General features: G+C 38.5%; 1 protein-coding gene across 4 annotated transcripts in view; it reads right to left on the bottom strand.

Moving 5' to 3' along the window:
- SLC16A7 (solute carrier family 16 member 7) overlaps positions 1–22,341 on the bottom strand; it is a 1,124,843-nt gene that overhangs the window by 1,080,121 nt on the left and 22,381 nt on the right. The gene's annotated exons all lie outside the window — the stretch shown is intronic.

Raw genomic sequence — 22,341 nt, 5'->3', positions numbered from 1 at the left:
CTCAGGCAAAGCAATTTACTAACATAATCCAGATCTTCTAGAGCAACATCATGTACATATTTAACAACGGTGCCCCCACAGAATCCAAGTATTAATTATATAGGTTTAAAGGTTCATAGGGACTTACTAGGCTAACAACCACAAGGGCCTTTTTAAGCCTAGCCATGCATCCCAAATCTCTTACAAGTTTGGGTACCCTTGATACCAGAGAGATGAAACATTTACAAGCAGGGGCCTGGGAGATGAACCATTTGATGCCTGTGTCCATTGCAGACATAGGTGCCAAACCAGGGATGAACTTCTAGTTCTTCATCCAGCTGTCCAAGTTATACTTGAACTGGGTTAGGGAGGAACTCTGCTTCACACGGATGGGGAGCCTGTTCCAGAGATGGGGTAGGCTCTGCAATATTTACCTGTCTCTCTAACAGGACCCATTTACATCACAGATAAAGTTGAAAGTCTTTAAAATAGGTAATTCTGGTGCTGTTTTTTTTTTTTTTGCTGATATGCAGGAGGTCCATAAGAGTGGGATCTGACAAGGCCCTGTATGTCAGGCATAGATCTCCCCTCAACAGCCTGTAGGAGGCAAAATACAGGGATAGGGCCTTAAGGTGATCAACATAGGAAATTTTACTTATGCCCTGTATTCTTTTAGTGAGGAACCTCTGTGGATGTTCCATTTGTTGGATATGCCTGGTTAGGTACATACCAAACGGGGTATTCTACTCAATTATAGGTCTGATGAATGCTCAATACAGTGGAATAATTACTTTCTCTGACCTAGATGCCATACCTTTGTTTATAACTTGCACAGCATAGAATGATTTACTCACTACTGTAGACATGTGATGGTCAAAGACAAGATTACTGTCTTTATGTGTCCACAAGTCCCTGAGTACTGGGTCACCCCTAAGGGGCGTGTTGTCAATATGTTAATTACCACAAGTGGATGACTTCCTGAAGGATACTATTATCCATTTCTTGGCATTTAGTTTTAGTCCATGGCTCTAACACAAGTTGTTTGTCTGTGTCAGCCCTTCCAGGAGAACATTTGTGTCGGTCTGGTATTCAGTGATAGCTCCTAATTTGCAATCATCTACAAATTTAGTCAGCCAGAGACCACTGACATTGGCCTTGTCTTCATAGAAGTAACTGGCATTTAGTTTTAGTCCATGGCTCTGACACAAGTTGTTTGTCTGTGTCAGCCCTTCCGGGAGAACATTTGTGTCGGTCTGGTATTCAATGATAGCTCCTAATTTGCAATCATCTACAAATTTAGTCAGCCAGAGACCATTGACATTGGTCTTGACTTCATAGAAGTAAATGCTTAAAAGGAATGGTCCAAGAACTGATCCCTGAGGGACTTCAATTGTGACTGGCCTCTTTGCAGAGGTGGATTCCCCAATTTTAACTTCCTGGTTCCTGCCTGTGAGCCAGCTGGCTATCCACTGGGTGACATCTGGGTTTGTATCTAACTTCTTGAGTTTGTCAACAATGCCCTAGTAGGGTATTGTGTCAAATGCCTTGGCCAGGTCAAGGCAGGCAGTGTGGGCCATTTTTCTCACCCATTGCTTTGGTGACCTTCTCAAATAAGTTCAGCAGATTGAGTAGGCATAACCTGCCCTTTATGAAACCAAACTGGGTTAGGTTCAGTGTCTAGATGTTTACTATATCACTATTGATCATTTACATGAAAATTCTTGCCATGGCCTTGCATATAAAACTAGTGAGTTGTGGGTCTGTAGTTGCACAGTCTGTAAATGGCCCACCTTTGTGCAGAGGGATAACAGTTGCTGTTCTCCATTCATGATGCACAAAGCCTGTTTGAAGGCTACAGATAAATAGCAATTCCAGAGGGCCTGATGGGTCATGTTTCAGGCTATTTAAAAGGCATCCTGGGATATTGTCTGGGCTCACTGATGCTGTGTTCTTGGCCTTTGAGAGAGCATTACAGATCTGTTTCCTAGTGACAGCAAGGGGAATTATATCTGATGGTATTTCCTGAGGGAAAATTGAGAGGGAGACAGGGGTAAAGTTGGAGCCAAATCTGTCAGCCAGTAAGTTTGCTATACCTTCTGGCTCAGTATAGGTGGCTCAATTTACAATGACCTCTGCACACAATTGCATATTGCCTTTGAGGTTGCGGACATAGCTAAAGAATGCCTTCTTGCTGTCCTTGGCCTGGGAGGCCAAATTTACCTCAAATTTGGCCTTGGTAGGCTTTATTTGTTCTCCGAGTTGTTTGTTTAGTTTGATGAGTGCTTTTATCCTATTGAGAACTGCACCTCATAAATTTTGCCATGATTTTCTTCCTTCTGTTATACAGCCTATTGATTTTGTGATTCCACCAGGGTGGCTTGTTTTTTGAGTTAGTTCTGTACTTCTTCCTGTTGGGTACAGCTGCCTCTATGCAGTTATTAACATGCTTGTATAGGGTTTCTGTGAACAGTTCTGAATAGGCAGCAGTATTCTCAGGGTTTATGAGAGCTTCAAATTTTGCCAAGTTAATCTGTTATAATGTATTGAAAGTTACTAATCAATTTGCATAGTTTTAATTAACTCTTCCTCTGTCTTTAAATGGCATAAAAAGAGAGTTTCATAAACCGACATTTCAGTTCTGTTTAATTTGTCAGTGGCCTCCGCCAGTTAAGTCTGAAAACGTCTCCTCCCTGCAGCAAACAACTTGTTTCTAAAAAGCCACGTTAACCACTGATACAATATCTCGTCATATCACTTTTGTCATTAATAAGTTGAGGAATCTTCTGTTTTCCAAAAATGGAAAACTGCAGCATCTTACCTGCCTCACACACACAACTTCCTACAACAATCCCATCCTGTGACTCTGACATCTGCACTACATAAGGTCTTAAAAAAATTAGTTGATTCTCAGAATCTTGCATATCTAACTGCACGTACAAATTGTTTTCTACTCTCATCATGGCTTCTGGACTGTCCATAGTACAGAAACAGCTTAGCCATGGTGGACTTAGTTCGCAGTAAACTGAATATTACTGAAAATGTTGGCACTTTGTCTCTTAGCCTTTCTAATGCATTTGGCATGACATTTTCTTATGACAGCAATCTGAATGTGAAAGATCTCATTCTTTATTATGCTAGATTGTGAGTTACCTAAAAAGGCCAAATCAATGTAGTTCAGTAAGCAAAAATATTCTCAACATCTCAACCATTTCCAAGAGGATTCCTTCAAAAATAATTTCTGTTCTGCATCTTCTACTCTTTGCTGCATTCATTAATGAAATGCCAAAGTCCTGCAGGTCAAGAACCATAACTCCATATGCAGGTGATTCTGTCTTCTTCTACTGATCTAATTTAACTGAAGTCACTGCAACTTTGCAAAATAGTTTTAATATATAGCAGAAATTGCTAAAATATAAAATAACAAAAAAGTAAAAAACAGTAATACAAATCTGGTTATGTCTGAAGGACTCAAAAACTAAAATAGTGCTGTTCTGTCAGGGAAAAAAGAATGTAACTACACGTCTTTCTGATTACAATGCAGAATCATAACACCTCATGTGAAGTTGCTGAATCAGTCAAATTGCTCCTAGTTATCACATGTGGAGACCCACGTTTTGAGCTTCTTATCAAATCCATCACTCAAGAAATCCACTAAAATCCTGGATTTGTACAATAACAAGCAGTTCTTAACATATCACTACATAATATACAACTTACTCACAGGTCTGCATTATGCAGCTAGGATTTTCTCCACTGCACACACCTCTCAACTTTCTTAACATTAGCAAGTTTATAGTTATTTTTCTAAGTTTGTTCTGCATCATCCCTATCATGCTCATCATTGTGTTTCTTATGCAATGGATTGCGGCCGTAATTCCCCACAATGGCTTGAGGTCAAGTAAATATTAAACATGGCGCATTTAATTACTGACCATTCACCTCTTCAGTCTTCTCACAAATGTACTGTAGAAATCTCAGTAACAAATTTAATAGTCCATGTGCATGCCGATGTCTTTCACATTCATTATCCTGTGTCAGGGGTTGCAGTGACTGACTGTATTTTTTCCGTAAAAGAAGTTGTTGATCAATGGCCCAGGTCATTATTCTAACTACCGTTTGGCTGTCTGACTTCAATAAGGAACATTTCAGACGCTGATATGCTCATTTGTCCTGTACATGCTTATGGCAGGATACATATTTCCTATGGGCACAGGCTGCACTTTACACTTTGACTGTATCTCATTTACCAACCCGCCTACCTCTATTTCTTCTACTAAACCCTTCCTTTTCTTCTCAACTTCTACATTACTTATAGTAACTCCTACTATAGGTTCATAGGTTCATAGGTTTATACTAGGCTATCTGCCCTAAGGCATTTATAAGCCTAGACCAAATTTTTGTGGCTTACGCCACCCCTTATATGAAAAAATACTGTACCCATTAGTTTGTTGTGCCTCTGTCCAGCAGTGACACAAAGATGATTCCCGGGGTAAACCTACGATCTCCCATCCACAGGTCAAGATTTCTCTTGAATAGAGCCAGCGAGGTGCTCTGCCTCACATGGACCGGGATTTTATTCCACAGCATAGGGAGTCTCTGAGTGATAAATCTATCCCTCCAGCATGTCCTATTTATATCCGTGCTAAGGTTTAAGTCGCTTGCTCTAGTGGTTTTGGTGGATTTGGATTTTTTGAGGTGGAGCATGTCCATTAATTCCGTGTTGGACATGGCCTTGTATGTCAGGCACATGTCACCTCTGAGCAGATGGTATGCGACTGAATAGAGCTGGAGTTTCTTCAATCTGGCAGCATATGACAGATTTTGGAGTCCCTTTATCCTTTTGGTGAGGAACTTTTGGGGTCTCTCCAATTGCTGCAGATGTCGGGTGAGATACATCCCGAATGGGGCATTGTACTCGATCATTGGTCTGATAAGTGAAGAGTACAGGGGAACAATGACCTCACTAGATCTGGATGTGAATCCTTCATGATCAGGTGGGCAATGTAGAAGGTCTTTTAACCACTTTAGCAACGTGAGTGTCAAAGAAAGGCCACTGTCAACCTGGGTCCCCAGGTCCCTGATAACCTCTTCTGTGCTTAGTGGATTGCCACCTATATGGTAGCTTGGGGTTACCTTGTTTTTCCCGAAGTGTATGACTATACATTTTTTGGCGTTTAACTTCAGGCCATGGCTCTGGCACCAGCTATCTGTTTCTGTGAGTCCCTTCTGAAGGATATCCATGTCCGATGCACTTTCCACTATGGCGCCCAGTTTGCAGTCGTCTGCAAACTTTGTCACCCAAAGTCCTCCCATGTTGGCCTGTACTTCTGAGAAGTAGATGCCGAACAATAGGGGGCCAAGGACCGAGCCCTGTGGGACACCACTTGTGACCGGCTTGGAGTCTGACATAGCGCCAGCAACTCTAACCCTGTGGGTTCTGTCCTTAAGCCAGTTTGCAACCCATCTTGTGACATATGGGTTTACATTTAAGCTGGTAAGTTTTTCTACAATACCCGAGTGGGGTATTGTGTCGAAGCCTTTGCAAGGTCAAGGTAGGCTGTATGGACTGCCTTTCCCTCATCAATGGCCTTGGTGACTGTTTCGAAGAAGTTGACCAAGTTCAAAAGGCATGATCTGCCCTTGACGAAGCCAAACTGGGTCGGGTCCAATGTCTGCAAGTCCCATATATCTTTGTTTATGAGCTCCATTATGATCCTCTCCATAGCTTTGCAGACTAGACTTGTTAAGCTTATGGGGCGGTAATTACCAGGGTCCGTAGAGGCACCGCCTTTGTGGAGTGGGACCACAGTCTATACCTATGAATACTGACACCTCTGTGGCTTATGCCTAAAAAGGCATATGGATTTTTCAATCCTATCACAAGTCCTGAAAGTTTTGTCATGTTCCAAATTTACTTCTTGGACTGTGTATACATAAGGTCAGTATATAATTACTATATATATTGCACTGCATATTATTTCAGTCGTATGTCCATTTTGCCTCAGCAGTTCTCTCACATTTTGAGTATAATAGCTAAATGGTGCTCTTGTTCCAATGTCTTAACTGGAAATTCGTACAGTTCCAAATTAACAAATATAAATTAATTAGATAGGAGAACTTTAAAGTTTTTTGTAGTGGGTATTATTTATGTTATTCACAGTGAGATGAACATTTTGTTAAAGACAAAGGACCTAACAGTATTGTGAATAATGATGTTTTTGTTTAGTTTTTTTGTTTTTTTTTGTGCTTGCTATGATTTGAGTTTTTTTATTAGATTTTTTGGCCAAGTTGTCCATCTACTGAGGTGAGTTTTTGTTTTGTTATTTAAACCTTCAGTATCTCTCCTGGAAGATTAGCAGGTTATATAGGAGCTACTAGCGAAGCCATTGAGTTAGGTGGAGACAGCTGTCCTTCCAAAGTGACAGATTCTTAACATTAAGACCAGAAGAATTTCTGGAAAGAAAAACTATTTGAACAACCAAAACCAGGATTATCAGGGACACTAAGGGACAAAGAATGTCAACCTTGTACCTTTTAAAGAACTTCAATATTACTCAAATAATCAAAGAAACTAGGGAAAGTGCAGAAAGCATGTCTTTCACAAAGTTCTGCATGTCCTTCTGCAACACCAAAATCTTTGCAGCACAGTGTTGTCCCAAAAAACAACAAAACCAATGAACTCTACAGTCACCCCATCTCAAGAAGACCATCTGAACATTCCTAGTGTTGCAGCTGAATGTCAAGAAATGGGCCAGAGCTGTAACTCAGAACATCTATCAGGGCATTCTTTTCTCTAGAAAATGGACTGTAAACAAGAAGATATTTCATCCAGTTGATCCTACCTAACACAGACTTCTTTCATGTAGAGTGAAGCAGAGAGGGAAGTCATTTCCAAACATGTTGTTACAGCATCCCTTTATTACCAGGTTGTCTAACCTCAGCAGTACATGCTTGGACTTCAAGATCACTTTGAAAGTGTACAAGGTCAATAAAGCCATCAATCCTCCATCGGTACATTCACCTATATCTGCACCACAGCAGACCAAAAAGGTTTCTACACTCCCCTACAGTACATCCAAGTGGACTCACTGAAGAAGAGGCAGTTATATGAACTCAACCTTTAAGTTTTGGTCCAAGACATACCATCCTCAAGATAAACACCAGCTCCATGAAATGAGAAGAAAATTGAAGGGGAAGGCTGACTCTACTGCCTTTGGCAGTGAACTACCAGTTCAAGGACATGCATGTGAATGAAGACCAGTGGAACTGTTAATATTGGAATGTACATGAACCACAAGAGTCGGAACAGAATACAAGCTTGACCTCCACTTTGAGACACAATCAGTGAAGTCAGATTCTTGACTCTCTGGGATTTTCCAATTGGAAAAAAAACGTATGTCCTTAATCACTGTCCAGAACAGTCCCTATAAAGAAATGGACAGTGGAGAAGCAAACTTTGTGGTTGATTTTGTGGACAGGTGACTGCTTCCAAAGCAAAGCTTATACCAGAGTTATTGTCAAGAACTCCTGGGATGGGCCACCAGAAACTACCTAATAATACAGGATTGGTAGAGTGTTACAATGATATCGCAACTATCTAGCAGAGTCAAGAAGTGATAACATCAAGATTTAAAACACACCTGAATGCAACTTAGCAAGGTTATTGTGATGCCCAGAGCATACTAAGATTCTGTAACTGGGTATTGTCAGGTCTGTCTGTCAGTCAGGAACAGGTCTTCATGAACTAAGATTTGCAGAAGCTCAGAGTTCCACAAAAACAGGCACTCATGGATGCAGTCCTGCCCGGTACGCTGACACATACACCATGCATTACTTAAAAAGGCACTGGGTCTTGATTATCGACTCCATGTAACTACTGACTTTCTCATTGGCGTCCCACTTTTTTACTTAACAGGAAAGGGCAATTTTCCCAAAACCTCCTGCAAAATAAACTTATCAAGTGCATATATGAAATATTTAAAATATAATCCAAAAGCATACAGAGCTAGTGGTATCCATCATTTTACTTAAAAAAGTACTCAGCCAGCATAGCACAAGGAGCCAACTATGTGAAACTTGAGGAGGTAAAGATGGTACGCTGTCTTGACTGGTCAGTATAGGACCTTGTTCTGCCAATGCTGTCAAGCACCCACTCATCCATCTTCTGTCTTTTACTGAACAGGTTAAAAATCTAGGGATGGCTAAGGACCCAAATATAATTTCAGCATAGTGTGAGGTGGCCAACTCATTATGCTGGGCATGTAAATAAGTGCACAGATAGATATAAATGATAATGTGCATAAAGCTCAGTGTGTAGGCTTATATAAATAAATCAAATTAAACAATACCTGACTCACAGACATCAGTTCAGTAAACAATGAAGACTGTTTTCCCATGTCGCTATAAAAGTAAAATACTTGAAAAATATCAGGGCACCAGCAAGCAGACAGGCATATTTTGAGTAGTAACAGAATAATATGACCACCATCATCTTGGCCTATATGCCAGTTGTGTTGGCTGTGTTGCATATTTCTGCAGACCATGGGCTCTTAAGCAGTACTTTCAGCACCTGGCTTACAAGGTACTCTCCGAATACCAGACAGTAGACCAGGATATCATCAAGAACTTGATCAGTTTTTTCAACCCACATGATGTATCTCAAGGAATGAAGTGTTTTCCTATAGCTGTGGTTGCCAAGTCATGTATAGATCTCATTGTGTAAGCTACAAGGACCTTTCCTTGAGCACCTTGGGATAGACTGGGCATTTCAAAGTATTAATACTAAACAAATTCCTTAATCTTATACTGCTACATGTTAGACATCTTGTGACATACAAACACAATGCAGGTAGGAAAGTACCTGCCCTCTCACATAAAAAAAAAAAAAAAAAAAAAAAAAAACAAGTTTGTGTTATTTTTTACAGGTTGTGACCCCTGTGAACAACCCTGCAACCTTTGCTAGTATGCATTTCAACACTGCTCATGCATAGATAGGAAACATTACAGAGTGTGATGTTTAGCTACTAAATACATGGTTTCAATGCTTGGATACATCTGGGAGTAACTTAAAATAATCACCTGATACAGCCAGTTGATCACAGCCTATCCCATGTCTCACAATAATGATATTACAGAGAAAGGATAGACATCTTGACTCTATGTCTGCAGCTATGATGATCTGAAGCATTGCTTGCTTGAAAACATGCAGGAAAAGTAAGCTAAAATGCAAAGACAGTAGTCAGAGATTTATTGAGAATGTGATATTTTTTCTTGTCTTCAAACAGGTACTAATAATCTATGCACATTTAGCATTCATCTTACCACTCTTTAAGCCTACTTTATGAATAAGAAGAGGCACAGGAGGGACATGCATCTTCACCACCACGTTTGACTTTTGCAGCTTGTGCTGGGTTTAGCAATAGGGATATGGGTGGCTCACAGGGGAGAAGTAAAAACCCCCTTAGGTGGAGCAATGTCCCTCTACTTGTTCACCAACCATGGCTGCAGCTATCTGGTCAGGATGATAGATAACATGGTGCTTCATTACTTCCTCTACTACAGGTTACCCATCTTCCTGACCAGATAGAAGGCCTGACATGAGTACCAGATTACTTGAGTAGCAGACTCTGACCAGTGGGCCATTGGTGGTTCCAGCACCATTTTACAATGTCTACTAGGGATAGTTGTTCTTCTGAAGTAGCCCTCTGGGCCAGCCTGACACCCTCCTTTGTCCAGAATACCACCCCATCCCCTAAATGGAGTGACCCCTAGCTAGTTTATCCTGCTCCTCACCTTCTGCATATTACAGCCCTCCCCATTACCATTTGTCCACTCTCTGTACATATGTGTCCAGCACTTGCCCATGTGTGTGCAAATTTAGCTGTTTTACTGAGCTGTTTCATATTTATTTATGTATTTGTCTCTCTACACCAACCTACATCCTCTTTCCATTCCCTGTCTTCCCTTGCTTGCCATATGCCTCACCTACCCTTCCCACTTCATATATATAAAAGGAGATCCATTCCCTACAAAAATGTACCCTCCTTTCCCATCCTCCACCTGCCACTGTCATATGTGTTCTCATTGTGCGTTTCCCTCTGCTAAATCTTCCTCCTCCATACTCTCCTACAACTCCTTTCCTCCCGACTTATGGCGGGAAGATAATGGCTATGTGATTTCAGCCAGATCTTTGACAATATACATTCACTGCAGTTCACAGGAATACTGCAGTTTGTAGCACTTGCTAGCAAGAAGCACATCTGTGCTGTGCATGACCTATCCTTGTAATATCACAGCGCTTCAGGACCGAAGTGTGCTACTGGCGCATATGTATACTCTGCATGTTATTGTTGCCCTGCTTTGCTATGTACTACTTGATTCACCTCAGTTCCTCCATTCTATATCTCCTGATTATGGCACTGAATCTGAGTAGGGCTGTGTACACTGAAGCACTAGGAGCTTGATACTCATGTGTAATGACCGTTTCCCATGCTGCATAATAGTGCCTTTCTGTGTAGTCTTTGTGCAGCTGTACAACGCACATCGATGAATCCTGGACAAAGTCATTTAGTGTTCTACTTCTTTATGAGGAGTAAAATATTAAAAACAATGGCATAGCATTGCATTGTGCAAAACAGTGGTGCACACAAATGAAGAAGCAAACTAAATACTATATACAATTTCAAATGCACAGATGTTTTGAAACTTTTTACGTATTCAATTTTACTTCCAAATTCATACCATTTGGTTGCATAGTTCTGTAATTTATAATAAATCTTGTTTCCATTTGTAATAATTTGTGCATAAAATCATTTCCCAAACAATTCCGTGCTCCAGCTAACACACTGAAGAAAAAACTACTGTCTGAACCTACATGTGCTGAATGAAAAGGCTGGGCCATAGGACTAGCCAAATTGCCATTCCTTATATGGAATTGTATATTTATGTATTTAGTACAAACCAATTTTGGTTATAAAGTGTAGAGGGTGACGATGGTTAGTGTTAATTGTTTTATATAAATTCACTGCTTTTGTGGTGTGTTAAGTTTTCTTTGAAGGCAATAGCAGAGGTACCAGATGCACCAGTAAAGTTTATTGCAGTTAAACTAGTGTGACTCTGTTTTTTTGTTTTTTTTCAGAAATGTTGACTGCGTAAGTTTCTCTTCTAGGTCAGTAATTTTTAACTTTTCTTGAACCCATCCTTGAGAAGAGAAATCAAATTTACCTTCAAAATAAACCTTATTTCCCTTAAAAAGAATGCTATCAATAGTTCTCTCCTTATTTTTTTGCAAAAATGTTTCAATGAGTCCCAGCAAGTCTCAGTAACTTGTATACATTTTATTTCTAGGGGTCATTTTGCTATTCTTCTTCTTTTTTTATGTTTTTTTTTGATGATAGGGCGTGTATCCTTTATCATAAACAATTTTGTAGACTGCATTTGATAATACTTCTTTCATTTTCATAATGAATACATAGGTGTCTCTGTAACATTACTGCATTCACAGATTTCTTTCATGCTGCACATATTATTAAACCACACTGTCCCTGTCATTTGTCTAAGGTTTCTATCTTGCATAAGGACGTATGGGCTTTTTTTACTGATTTTGTTTTTCCTCTGAACCTTTGCTGTTCTGACTCTGTTTTCTTCTTTCTTTTGTTACCAACAGTATTATTTTTCCCTCCTTCGCCTTTTCCTTTTGCAACAGCCTTAGAATTATGAACAGTCCCATAGACAAGGGCATCCACTAGGTCAAAAGGAGGAATTATTAAGTGTTGCGGAAATAGTTTCTTCAGGAGTTGAAGAAGCGGGTTGGACGTCACAAGAAGTACCTCAAAAATGCCACATACTACTTCAGTGAGGATATTTTTTGCCTCCATTAGTATAGGAGATATGATGCCTTGCCATGTGCAAATTACAAGAATATCATGGAGCAATGACACTATTCAGAGCAAAGAAAAGGAGACTAACATGAAAAAAATAATCTAGTCATATATCGGTTTACTATCAAAATGTAGAATTGAGGTTCAGCAAATACGGGAATGCTGAATGTGTATTGGCCAATTCCTGTATTGCCAAACTACAATTTTATCAGTGTTTATGCAGCAAATGCCACTGTGCATTTGCTCATATGTGGTCGTTGTTAAGACAAGAGATCGCGTTATGCTGCGGATCAGGAAATTTACCCTTTTTCCTCACCGTAGTGCGATCTTGGAGTTGGAATATATAATTTGCATGGGTAGGGGGATGCAGGGTGGCTTGCCCCCCCTGAAAAAAATGTGTATTTCAATGATGTGCAGTACTGAACTGCATAGGTTTGTACTGCTGGAAAGCAGGTAGGTTTAAGTGGCAGCAGGTATAACAAACTATATCGAAAATGCCAAATCCGATATCGTTGGTATTTTCTTTTTGACATTGTTATCTAATTACTATTCCACACATCAACATAACGGCACAATATTTTGATCAAATTTTTCTGACATTCGGGATTTTGATAGTAGATCCATATATCTTTCACTACTTACAGCACTTTCACAGGACATGTATGAAAGATGATATCATACAAAAGGAAAGATTTCACACAGGTATCTGGAAGTTTCCATATTAAAATTTAAGATGTATACTGTTTGATTTCCAAGGCAGTATAAACAGCATGACTATTCTGATTAGTTACCAGCTATGACATTCTTTGGATATTTTATTTACATACAAGGTGGCACTCAAGTGATAGATTCTTTCTAGCTCTTTCTAGACATACCTTCACATTACCTCAAATCACATTTATGTACTAATTAAACAGTACACTTCCCCATTTTTCTGTCATTTATTTTTGCTAGTGCTCCAAAGTCAGGCTAAAGCGGGAGATGTGTGTATGACTAATATTTATTTCCTACTTTAAAATTGCTAGCCTTATGCAATACCATGACATGTATCTGATTCTCCAGTGTTTCGTATATTGATCTAGACTTTATGCTGGACCGATAAATCAAGTATGTCAAGTCTATGCCATAAGGGCATACCTGGGGCAAAAATGCAGTCAAAGCAGACAGCTATTCTTTTCATATTTCATAAACAGGCATTGTGTATCCTGAGAACATTGCTGCAGAAACATCACAATAAGAGACGCATGACAAACACACAATCTGGCCAGATTAGAGTTCATTCTTCAAACCTTAGACTGGGAACAGTATCATTACTACTGTGATACTCACTTTAGACCAGACCAGAGCTCATTGTTCAGTCTTCACCATAAGCACAGATTAATTACTACTGTGACATATGTGCACATCCTGTGTCTCTCAAGTCAAGAAAGGATGACAAAGTATTTTGTTTCATAATGACACCTAAACATGTTGGGGGCTGGTATAATGTTTAATGTATTTAACTTACAGTCACAAGGTTTGATTCTTATCAAGTATGGCTAGGCTTAAAAAGGTCCCCTGGGTCATTAGCCTAATAATCACATATGACCCCTTCCCTCCAACTCAGATGGAAGGAGAATGGGCAATCCAAAATCTCCAGCATGTTAACAATGCATGAGAACATGAATTTATGGTTCTAATGTTCAAAAAAGTGAAATCAAAAAAGATGCAGAAAAAAATTATCTACGTATTATGGAATTCTAACAAAAAAATTCTTACGATTTTATTTTTTTAGCATCTGAGGTACTGTTACTTAGTTTTCTTTCTCTCTTTTTTACTTTATCAAACCACATTTCTAAGCACAACTCATTAAGAGATATTTGTCTGGTACAAATGTACAGAAACCATACAGATAATTAGAACAGCTGTCAGTGGCTTTAAGGCATCTGAGACTGGCACATTTTTTTATTTACAGGTTCAAGAAAACTGATAAACAAACCCTTAGCAATAATTATCACTTAAATAACTTGTGTTTTCCCTCTTCTGCAATGTTATACTTCCATGTTGTCAATGTTAAGATGATAGAGCCTATAAATTACTCAGCTCTTCTAGCAAACTTCATGTCAGGATTATTATAAACACTGCAAATTGAGCTTAACACCTAATGGCTCATCAGGCTTAGCACAGCCAAAGGAGGGAAATAAAAAAATGTGCAAGTTAAATGTGCTACCTATACTTAACTGGCTTAATTCACAGTCCCACAATACAGCAAGAGCAAAACAACAGTGGACTTACAGTTAGGGATGGTATTCCACATAAATATAAAGATTAGGCAGATTAGGACCAGAATGCCTTTCCAGTCTGCCATCTAACAGTAAGGAACAAAACCTCTAGTATTCTAACAGAGTATTTGTTGACAAATTTATTTCTTCAGGATGTGAATCTAAAAGGTTATTAATTTATATGATCTGCTTCCTTTTTTTAATGATGGGCAACACACACTCTCTGACATTTTATTTCAATAAGCCAGAGTTCAAAAACCAAATAAAATAAAAATATGATAACAGCGCAAGAAATTCTTAATATTTAGGACTTAATGTTGTTTGATACACTGTCACTGTCAAAGCTTCTTCTAGTATCTTAATATATACACATATATATATATATATATATATATATATATATATATATATATATATATACACATATACACACACACACACACACACACACACACACACACACACACACACACAATGTACACATACAAATATATATACATATCTTATTGATTGGGTTACTGTCACTAGGCATCGACTATTTTCAAGTGAGACCCAAGGCGGCATTAATACTAACTAGGGGAAATTTTGTCAGGACACAGGAGAAGCTGTCTGTTAAAAGGCCAACAAAGAAAAAGCAAGTACAAGAAAGACTGTGATTAGTGGAAGGGGAATAGAGTAAGGAAATAATCCATATTTTTGTTTTACAAACTAATGAGATGCAAAGAATTTGGAATTTCGTTACTGCACATTTTTTACACTAGATAAAACAAAATACAGAGGATGTCACATTTTATAGTTACTATTATTAAGAAAAATAAAAAGAATGGGATGTGAAGGAACTAGATAAATCATATGCTGCTTAGGGCATATCTGGAATGGTAGCTATAAAGATGAATTCGACAAAATGTGCAATTCTATCAGCATGCCGAAAAAAAGTGAAATTATGGTTATATCATAAATGATTAAGGAATGAGGATAATCTCTGTTATGCATGCATGTAACCTTTTCTTTAATAAGGTTCCTTTAATTAGAAATACATATATATATATATATATATATATATATATATATATATATATATATACGTATTCTAACTTTCACACACACACACACACACACACACACACACACACATATATGTATAACTACATATATATATATATATTATATATACGTATTCTCAGTTTCACACAGACACACACACACACACACACATATATATGTATAACTACATACATATATAGATATATATATATATATATATATATATATATATATATATATATATATATGTGTGTATTCTTGCAGAATTTATTTATACCGGTTGGGGTGCCTTCTCTGTGGAATATGCATGTCCTCCCTCTGTTCACATGGTTTTCTTGTGGATGCTCTGGTTTCCTCCCACATTCCAAAGATATGCAGTAGGTGGATTGGAGACGCTAAATTGGCCATAGATATGAATGTGTATGTGAGTGGAAAAAGAGCTACCAGGGCAGGGCCAGCCACCCAGTAGTGTAAACTTTAGCTCTAGATGATTGTCAGTGTTGAAGTGAGACCCCGACCCCATTTTCAAAAATAGGAAAAAGAGGTTGTGGATGGATGGGGGTTTACTTTATAATCATGAAATCCTGAAATATCAAATTTCAGAATCTCAAGATCATAAAACCGAAACCTTAAAATCCTGAAACCCCAGAAGTTCACACAAAAAGAAGAAACTGGTCTCACCACGATAAGCTTTGAAATAAAACTCCTTAGTCCTTGATGCAAAAGTAGATTTAAAACTTTGTATCTTTATTCCATGTAACAAAAAAGTTGATAAGCGCTTTCGCATAGATACAACTATGCTTCATCAGATAACTTTTAAAACCAAAACTCTCTATTTTAAAGTAAAATAGGTGGGAACTTAACTCATTAGGTTTTCAATTTATCAATTAAACAATCGAATATGCAAATACTGTTCTCAAGACCCTGCCAACCTTATTCATTCACAAGTGCAGGAAAAACAAAGTAAGCATTTAACATTCATTGTTACTTTCTTTCTAACAACTAGGAGAATATGTATATGTAACAAGTGTAGCTATCACCCACTTGTGCACATCTCTTTTTAGAGCCATTCTTATAAAGAGCTACCCCAAAAGTGTGAATTTCAAAATTGCGACTCCTATACTAACCATACACCACACACCTATACACACCTTCCCCCCACACATAAACACACAAACCTACACTACATACAAGGTGATTGCTGATATGGAGGACATTTCTCTGCAGCAGGATTCAAAAAAACTGTATGCATAAGCAATGGTTTCAGATGGATGATTACAGTGATCAACTGTGAGGGAAGATAAAGCAAAAAGATGCTCAGGAGTAGAAATATTGTGAAACCATGGGCAAACAATTGACAGGTAAAATTTAGCAATAGGTATTTGGCAGTTCTTATTCATGTCAGTATGAAGCCATTTTCTGAGAGACTACATCTGAATCATTTGAATGACTGAAAGTTTGCTAATGTTATGTTGTTGTTGTTGTTGTGTCTTTCGGCTTTTCACGGTTAGGGGTCGCTACAGCGGAACTCCGGTCCGCTAATGATTGGCAGTAGATTTTTACGTACCGAGTTGCTGTCTCTGACGCTCAACCTTCAATGAAGGTACACCCATTCACGCATGTCTCCACACAGAAGATGCTCTAGCTGAGAATCGAACAGGACGTCTTACTGTGAGGCGACAATGCTACTGCAGCACCACCACCGCAGTTAAGAAATTCCAATCCATGATCAGATTACATTATTAAGGGACTAAAATTGATTAAAGGAAAAGATGGATAGTACTGTTTAAAACAATATATGTTGAAGAGTCTGAATTAAAATATTTTTCTTCTACTTGCCAATCTATTTTTGAAACAAAGAAAACATTTTCACACTGAAAGAATATTGTGAAGTGGGGTGTGGTAGGTGTGGGTAAATTTGGATACAAAGACACGGATACCTAACTGCTTTTACTGTGAGTCTGATTCACATTTATTATGAAGTTGTGTGTCCAGTGAGTGGAAGTGGGCATTCTGTAAAGGACCATAAAGTGCATTGCAAATAATGTTAGGAAAAAAAAGGTATTTCTGGTTTGATTGCCCATTAATTACTGAGCAGAAAATGTATTTCAAGTAAAAAGGCAGAAAAAACAACACTGAGGAAGGAAAGAGTCAAAATATGATACAAGAGAATATACAGGTGGTGGATAATAATAATAATGATTATAAAAATATGATACAAATAATATGCATGAAACTTTAAACACTGATGATTATGACAATGGTAGAAGTGAGAAAAGACAGTATATGATAGGAAATAGGGTTAAGGAAGAAACGGGAATACAAAAGAAAGGCAAAAGGGTGAAAGGATAATATTGTGATAAGTTTGTTAAATTTCAACAGTATAATTAATGAAGTTAGAAGTCTAGTTTTTAAGTTTTGTATAAATTGAATGAGGATACAATGTGTCTATTTGCTGGCAGATATTAGATACCAAAGAAACTGAATATAAAAACATTAATGGATTATGAACATTGCATTACAGGAAGAAGAGGAACTGTAGTGTGGTAACATAGTAAGAAGTAAAATTAAATACATAACATTTATGCATAAATATAGTGTGAAAAATAGTAAGGAGGAAGTAGCACCTTTATTTAGAAAGGGGGCTAAGCATGAAGAAAGTAGGGAATGGATAAGAAATTTGGCAGGGCAGACAGAGGAGGGCCAGCAACCTGTGATGAAGTTAGTACAAGAATACATGAAAGGGTTTTATAACAAGGGGTCATAAAAGGATGAGGAGATGGAAGGAAAGTCCATTGTCATGTGAGGACAACAGGGAACTTAAAAAAGAAATCATATCACGGAAATAATAAAACATTTTTGAGAAAGCAAAAGAACATAATGCTGAAGAACTGATGAGATAACTTCTGAGTTCCACAGAAAGAAGAGAATAGATTAGAAAAGTTTATTTTTTAATTATTAAACTAGTTTCTAAATGACAGATTGAATGATGCAATAATATGTAAAGATGCAATGTATTTATAAACAATGGGATAAAAAGGGCATTAGAAATTGGCAGCTAATTACTTTGAGTAAAACAATATAATTGTTATGAAGATATTACAGAAAAGGTTGGGGATGTAATTCAAGGAGTATTTGTGATAAAGGAGAAGCAAGCAAAGTATATAATGATTTTGTAAGCAAGTGAGGAATATAATGCTTCTAATAAGATCGGTAGCTGAAAGTGTTGATGCTGGAAAGGGAGAAGGTGGAGGTTGGGTTTATTGGTATAATGTTGAAAAAAACATTTTATTTCAGGATTCCAAAAGAATGTGAGATGTTTTGGAGAGCTATTGTACTGTAAACACGATAATCAAAGTTCTAAAACAATCATGATAAGACAAATAATAGACTAGTACTAATTAAATAGATGGAAATTATAGCAAATACAAATTGTGGTCATACAAGGTCGAACCTTAAGTGGGGTTATTCGGATGCTGGCATCCCTTTTGAAGGGTGTCTGACTATCTTCTTTATCTTTCTGTCTTTGCCTTGCAACCTGATATAGTTACTTCGTGCCACCTACTGAGTCACTTTCCAGAAGCTGGTAGAGTGCCTCCGATGCCCTGTTCTTTGCTATTTCTACTCCTTTCTTGGCTTCTTTGTTAGCCAACCAGTATTCCTTCCTAGCCTGTTCCGTCTATTCTATATCATACTTTTTTCTGCATTCCTTCTTTCTTTTGATGACCTCCTGGACTTCTGCATTCCACCACCAGCTTTCATTATGTACCTTATCTCCATACCTGGCACGGCCACATATCTCTTCTGTAGTCTTCACACATGCTGTTTTAAGGTGCTGCCATTCTTTTTCAACTTCACCTATTTCTTCCTCTTCTTAGGGTACTAGAACCTTGATTAATTCTTTGAACTGTTGCACTTTCTCTCTTGTCAACTTTCAGGTCTTTAGCCTGGTCTCTGTTGACCTTAGAGCCTTCTCATACCACTGCTTGCATCTGATTGTGGCAAAGAGTGGTTTATGCTATGGGCCAGCTGTTTCACTGAGGATGACTTTGCCCTTTCCTTACTAGAAGAAAGTTTACCTGAATTGCACGTAGGTAACTCCTGTATGTGGTGTTGTGAGTGTCTCTTGCTCTGAACCATGTGTTGGCTACTATCAAGCCAATTGTCAGACAGAAGTTGAGAATGGCCTTTCCTTCTTTATTATTGTTACTCCACCAAAGGCAGTCCTCAAATCCTGTTCTGTCTGTCCCAATATTTGCATTTAAGTCAACCATTATCAACCATGTTGTCCTGCTTTAATGCCTTCCTCACTATCACCATCCTGCTGCGTGGCATAGGATGAGATTATGAATACTGTCCTATCAGCCTTATGAGTTTGTCACTAATTCGGTTAATATTCCTCACTGCCTTCTGAAGTCTATCTCTCTCAGCACAATTCCCACACCATTTCTAGGGTGTCCTCTGGATCCCAAATGCATTGTCTTTGCTGCCCTTCAATCTTGGATACATAGGATGTCCAGCCTTTTGCCATCTACTTCCACTTGGTGTCCTTTCAGTGAACCTATATTGAGTGTAGCAATTCTTAGTTCATGTTTAGCAGGCAATAGCTTATTGACCCTTACGGCAGGGACACACACTGGCCAAAGTACATACACCCCTCATGAGTCCTTGGCAAAGGTCAAAGTAAGCCAGGTCTTCAACCCACTTCTCTGGCAAATACTCATGCCCATTTTGGCAGCATTAGTCAACATGACTGAATCACCTAGGGCCATATTTTGCACCATCAAGTGGCTAGCCCTGCCATGGCACACAGCCTGTGATTTGTGTTCTCCTATCTTGGGGATACTACACACCACAGTAGATGCCCAAAACAGTTGGTCCATACAACCCTTCGCCCTACAGGACACCATGTAGAGTCAGTGCTGCTGGTCATAGCTCCATTCACTGGTGAGATTGAGATGGAAACACTCAGCATGTTGTTTTCCAGAGGTAGAAGAAACCCCACAGAGAAACAGAGAGAACATACAGACCTTGTACATGGTAGATGAAGATTGTAACCATTTTGCCAGCTGGTCTCCTGACAACGGAAGGAGGTACTGAACAGAGTAAGGAAACTTGTGAGTATATGAAAGGTATTTAAGATGTGTTGTAAGAAATAAAGTGTGCTAAATACATTATGTGCAGTAAAGTAAGCTGGGAAATTTAGGAGGGTAGATCCCATTTGTCAGGAAAGGAAAAATACTTCTGGAACTTGTACTTCATAGCAATTGTTGCAATTCTGGAATAAGCCCTTTAAGAAAAGAATATAATATTGCCAAAAAAAAATAAGCAAGAAGATGAAGGTTAATTAACCCAATGGTGCGTCTGCATTAGATATTAGAGAAATGAGAAAAATAAGAAAAGGTGAGAATGAGGTGCTGAAAGAAAAAAATGAAAAGAAATAATTGGAACAACGTAAGAGAAGAATATGTGTCCTTAAAATGGAGAACATCGGCATTTGTTCTGTAACAGAGCCCTGGTTCAAAACAGCAGAAAGCACCCATGCACTACCAGGCTATAATTCATTCCACACTTTTCGGCCCCAGAACTTGTACCGAAGCTCCAAAGGTGGTGGTGTTTCCATATGCATAAAGGATGCTCACACCTCCAGACTGATAGCCCAACATAACACATCAGAGATAGTTCAGGTGCAGCTAACACTGGGTAAGACAGCGATTCAGGTCGTAGCCTGCTATAGGTCCCCAACCATGTCCCAAGATTCAAACTCCATGTTCCTAAACACCCTGGAGAATATTACCCCTCCATTAACTAGGAAAACTACTCATGTATCAATACACTTGACAAACTAGATACAAATGTTGAAACTCGACTGTAAACTTGGAAATCAAACTGCTGGCTCTTCTTAACCACCAAAAACCACCTTTAATATGAGAACTTTCAACAATAAAAACAACAAAAATCAATGAGGTTAGCACTTCCGTCTTACTCTAGTAAGTAAGGCTTCTTCACACAATTTTAAAAAATTAATGAATGACCTTATATACATAATTTGATGTCACATGGTATTGTAATACATTTTTAAAAGGTATATTACAATACTTTTTGACCATTTCATTCTGCGTTGATAGTTTTTGTTTGATTTTGTGTATATTAACAGGGTTAGTAACCTTTTAAAAATGTATTACAATACTATGTGACATCAGATTATGTATATAAATTCACTAATTATTTTTTTAAATTTTCTGAAGAAGTCTTATTTACTAGAGTAAGATGAAAGCACTAACCTTATTGATTTTTTATTGTTTTTATTGTTGAAAGTTCTTATATTAAAGGTGGTTAAGAAGAGCCAGCAGTTTGATTTCCAAGTTATCAATACACTTGCCCAACGTTTCCTGGAATTCATTAATTCCAATGCCCTGGACCAGCTTGTTCTTACCCCCACTAGAGGTAACAACATCCTTGACCTGGTCATTACTAACATGGGCGACCATTCCTCTACACCAATAGTCAACTCCTCCCTGGTTAGCTCTGACCACAAACTAATCACCTTGGAAATCCACATCCTTCCCACCCCCCACCCTCCGCAAAGGTAACCACCATGGAAAACTTCTCCAAAGCTAACTTTGGGCTCCTAAAAACAGAGGTGGCTAACTTCACGGCACCCATGCAAATGGAGAATAGTTGCATAACTGCTGAATCATACACCAATGCACTGTACGAGCACGTACGCAAATGCATGGATCTTGCCATACCCAATGGATCCAAGACGCTCTCCTCCAAAAAAAGGAAGCCAATCTGGTGGCCCCCTGCCATAAACATACTCTACAACAGAAGGAGGAAACTGATGCGGAAAAAGGTGAAGTCCCAAGACTGGAAAAACTCCCTTAGCCCCAACAAAAAGTTAAGATCCCTCATCAAATCCACTAAAGCTAGCTATGAAAACAGAATTGCAGCAGATAGTAAAGACAACCACAAGGCCTTCTATAATTATGTAAAGAATCTCCACGGCAATACCCACATTTGCTCTGAGCTGCTGCACAATGGTATCTTCTACACTGAGCCAACATATATTGCCAATATATTGCCTGACAGATTCAGTGCTAACTTTACCACTCTCTCCCCCCAAAGGACCAATTACAATATCAGTAGATTGCCAGGCACCCATTATTACAGCTGCA

Source organism: Protopterus annectens, chromosome 11.part0 (genome assembly GCF_019279795.1).
Source record: "Protopterus annectens isolate FY-2018-M chromosome 11.part0, PAN1.0, whole genome shotgun sequence".
NCBI lineage: Eukaryota > Metazoa > Chordata > Ceratodontiformes > Protopteridae > Protopterus > Protopterus annectens.
The sequence above is the reverse complement of the archived record's forward strand: the minus strand, read 5'-3'. Positions and strand labels throughout refer to the sequence as shown.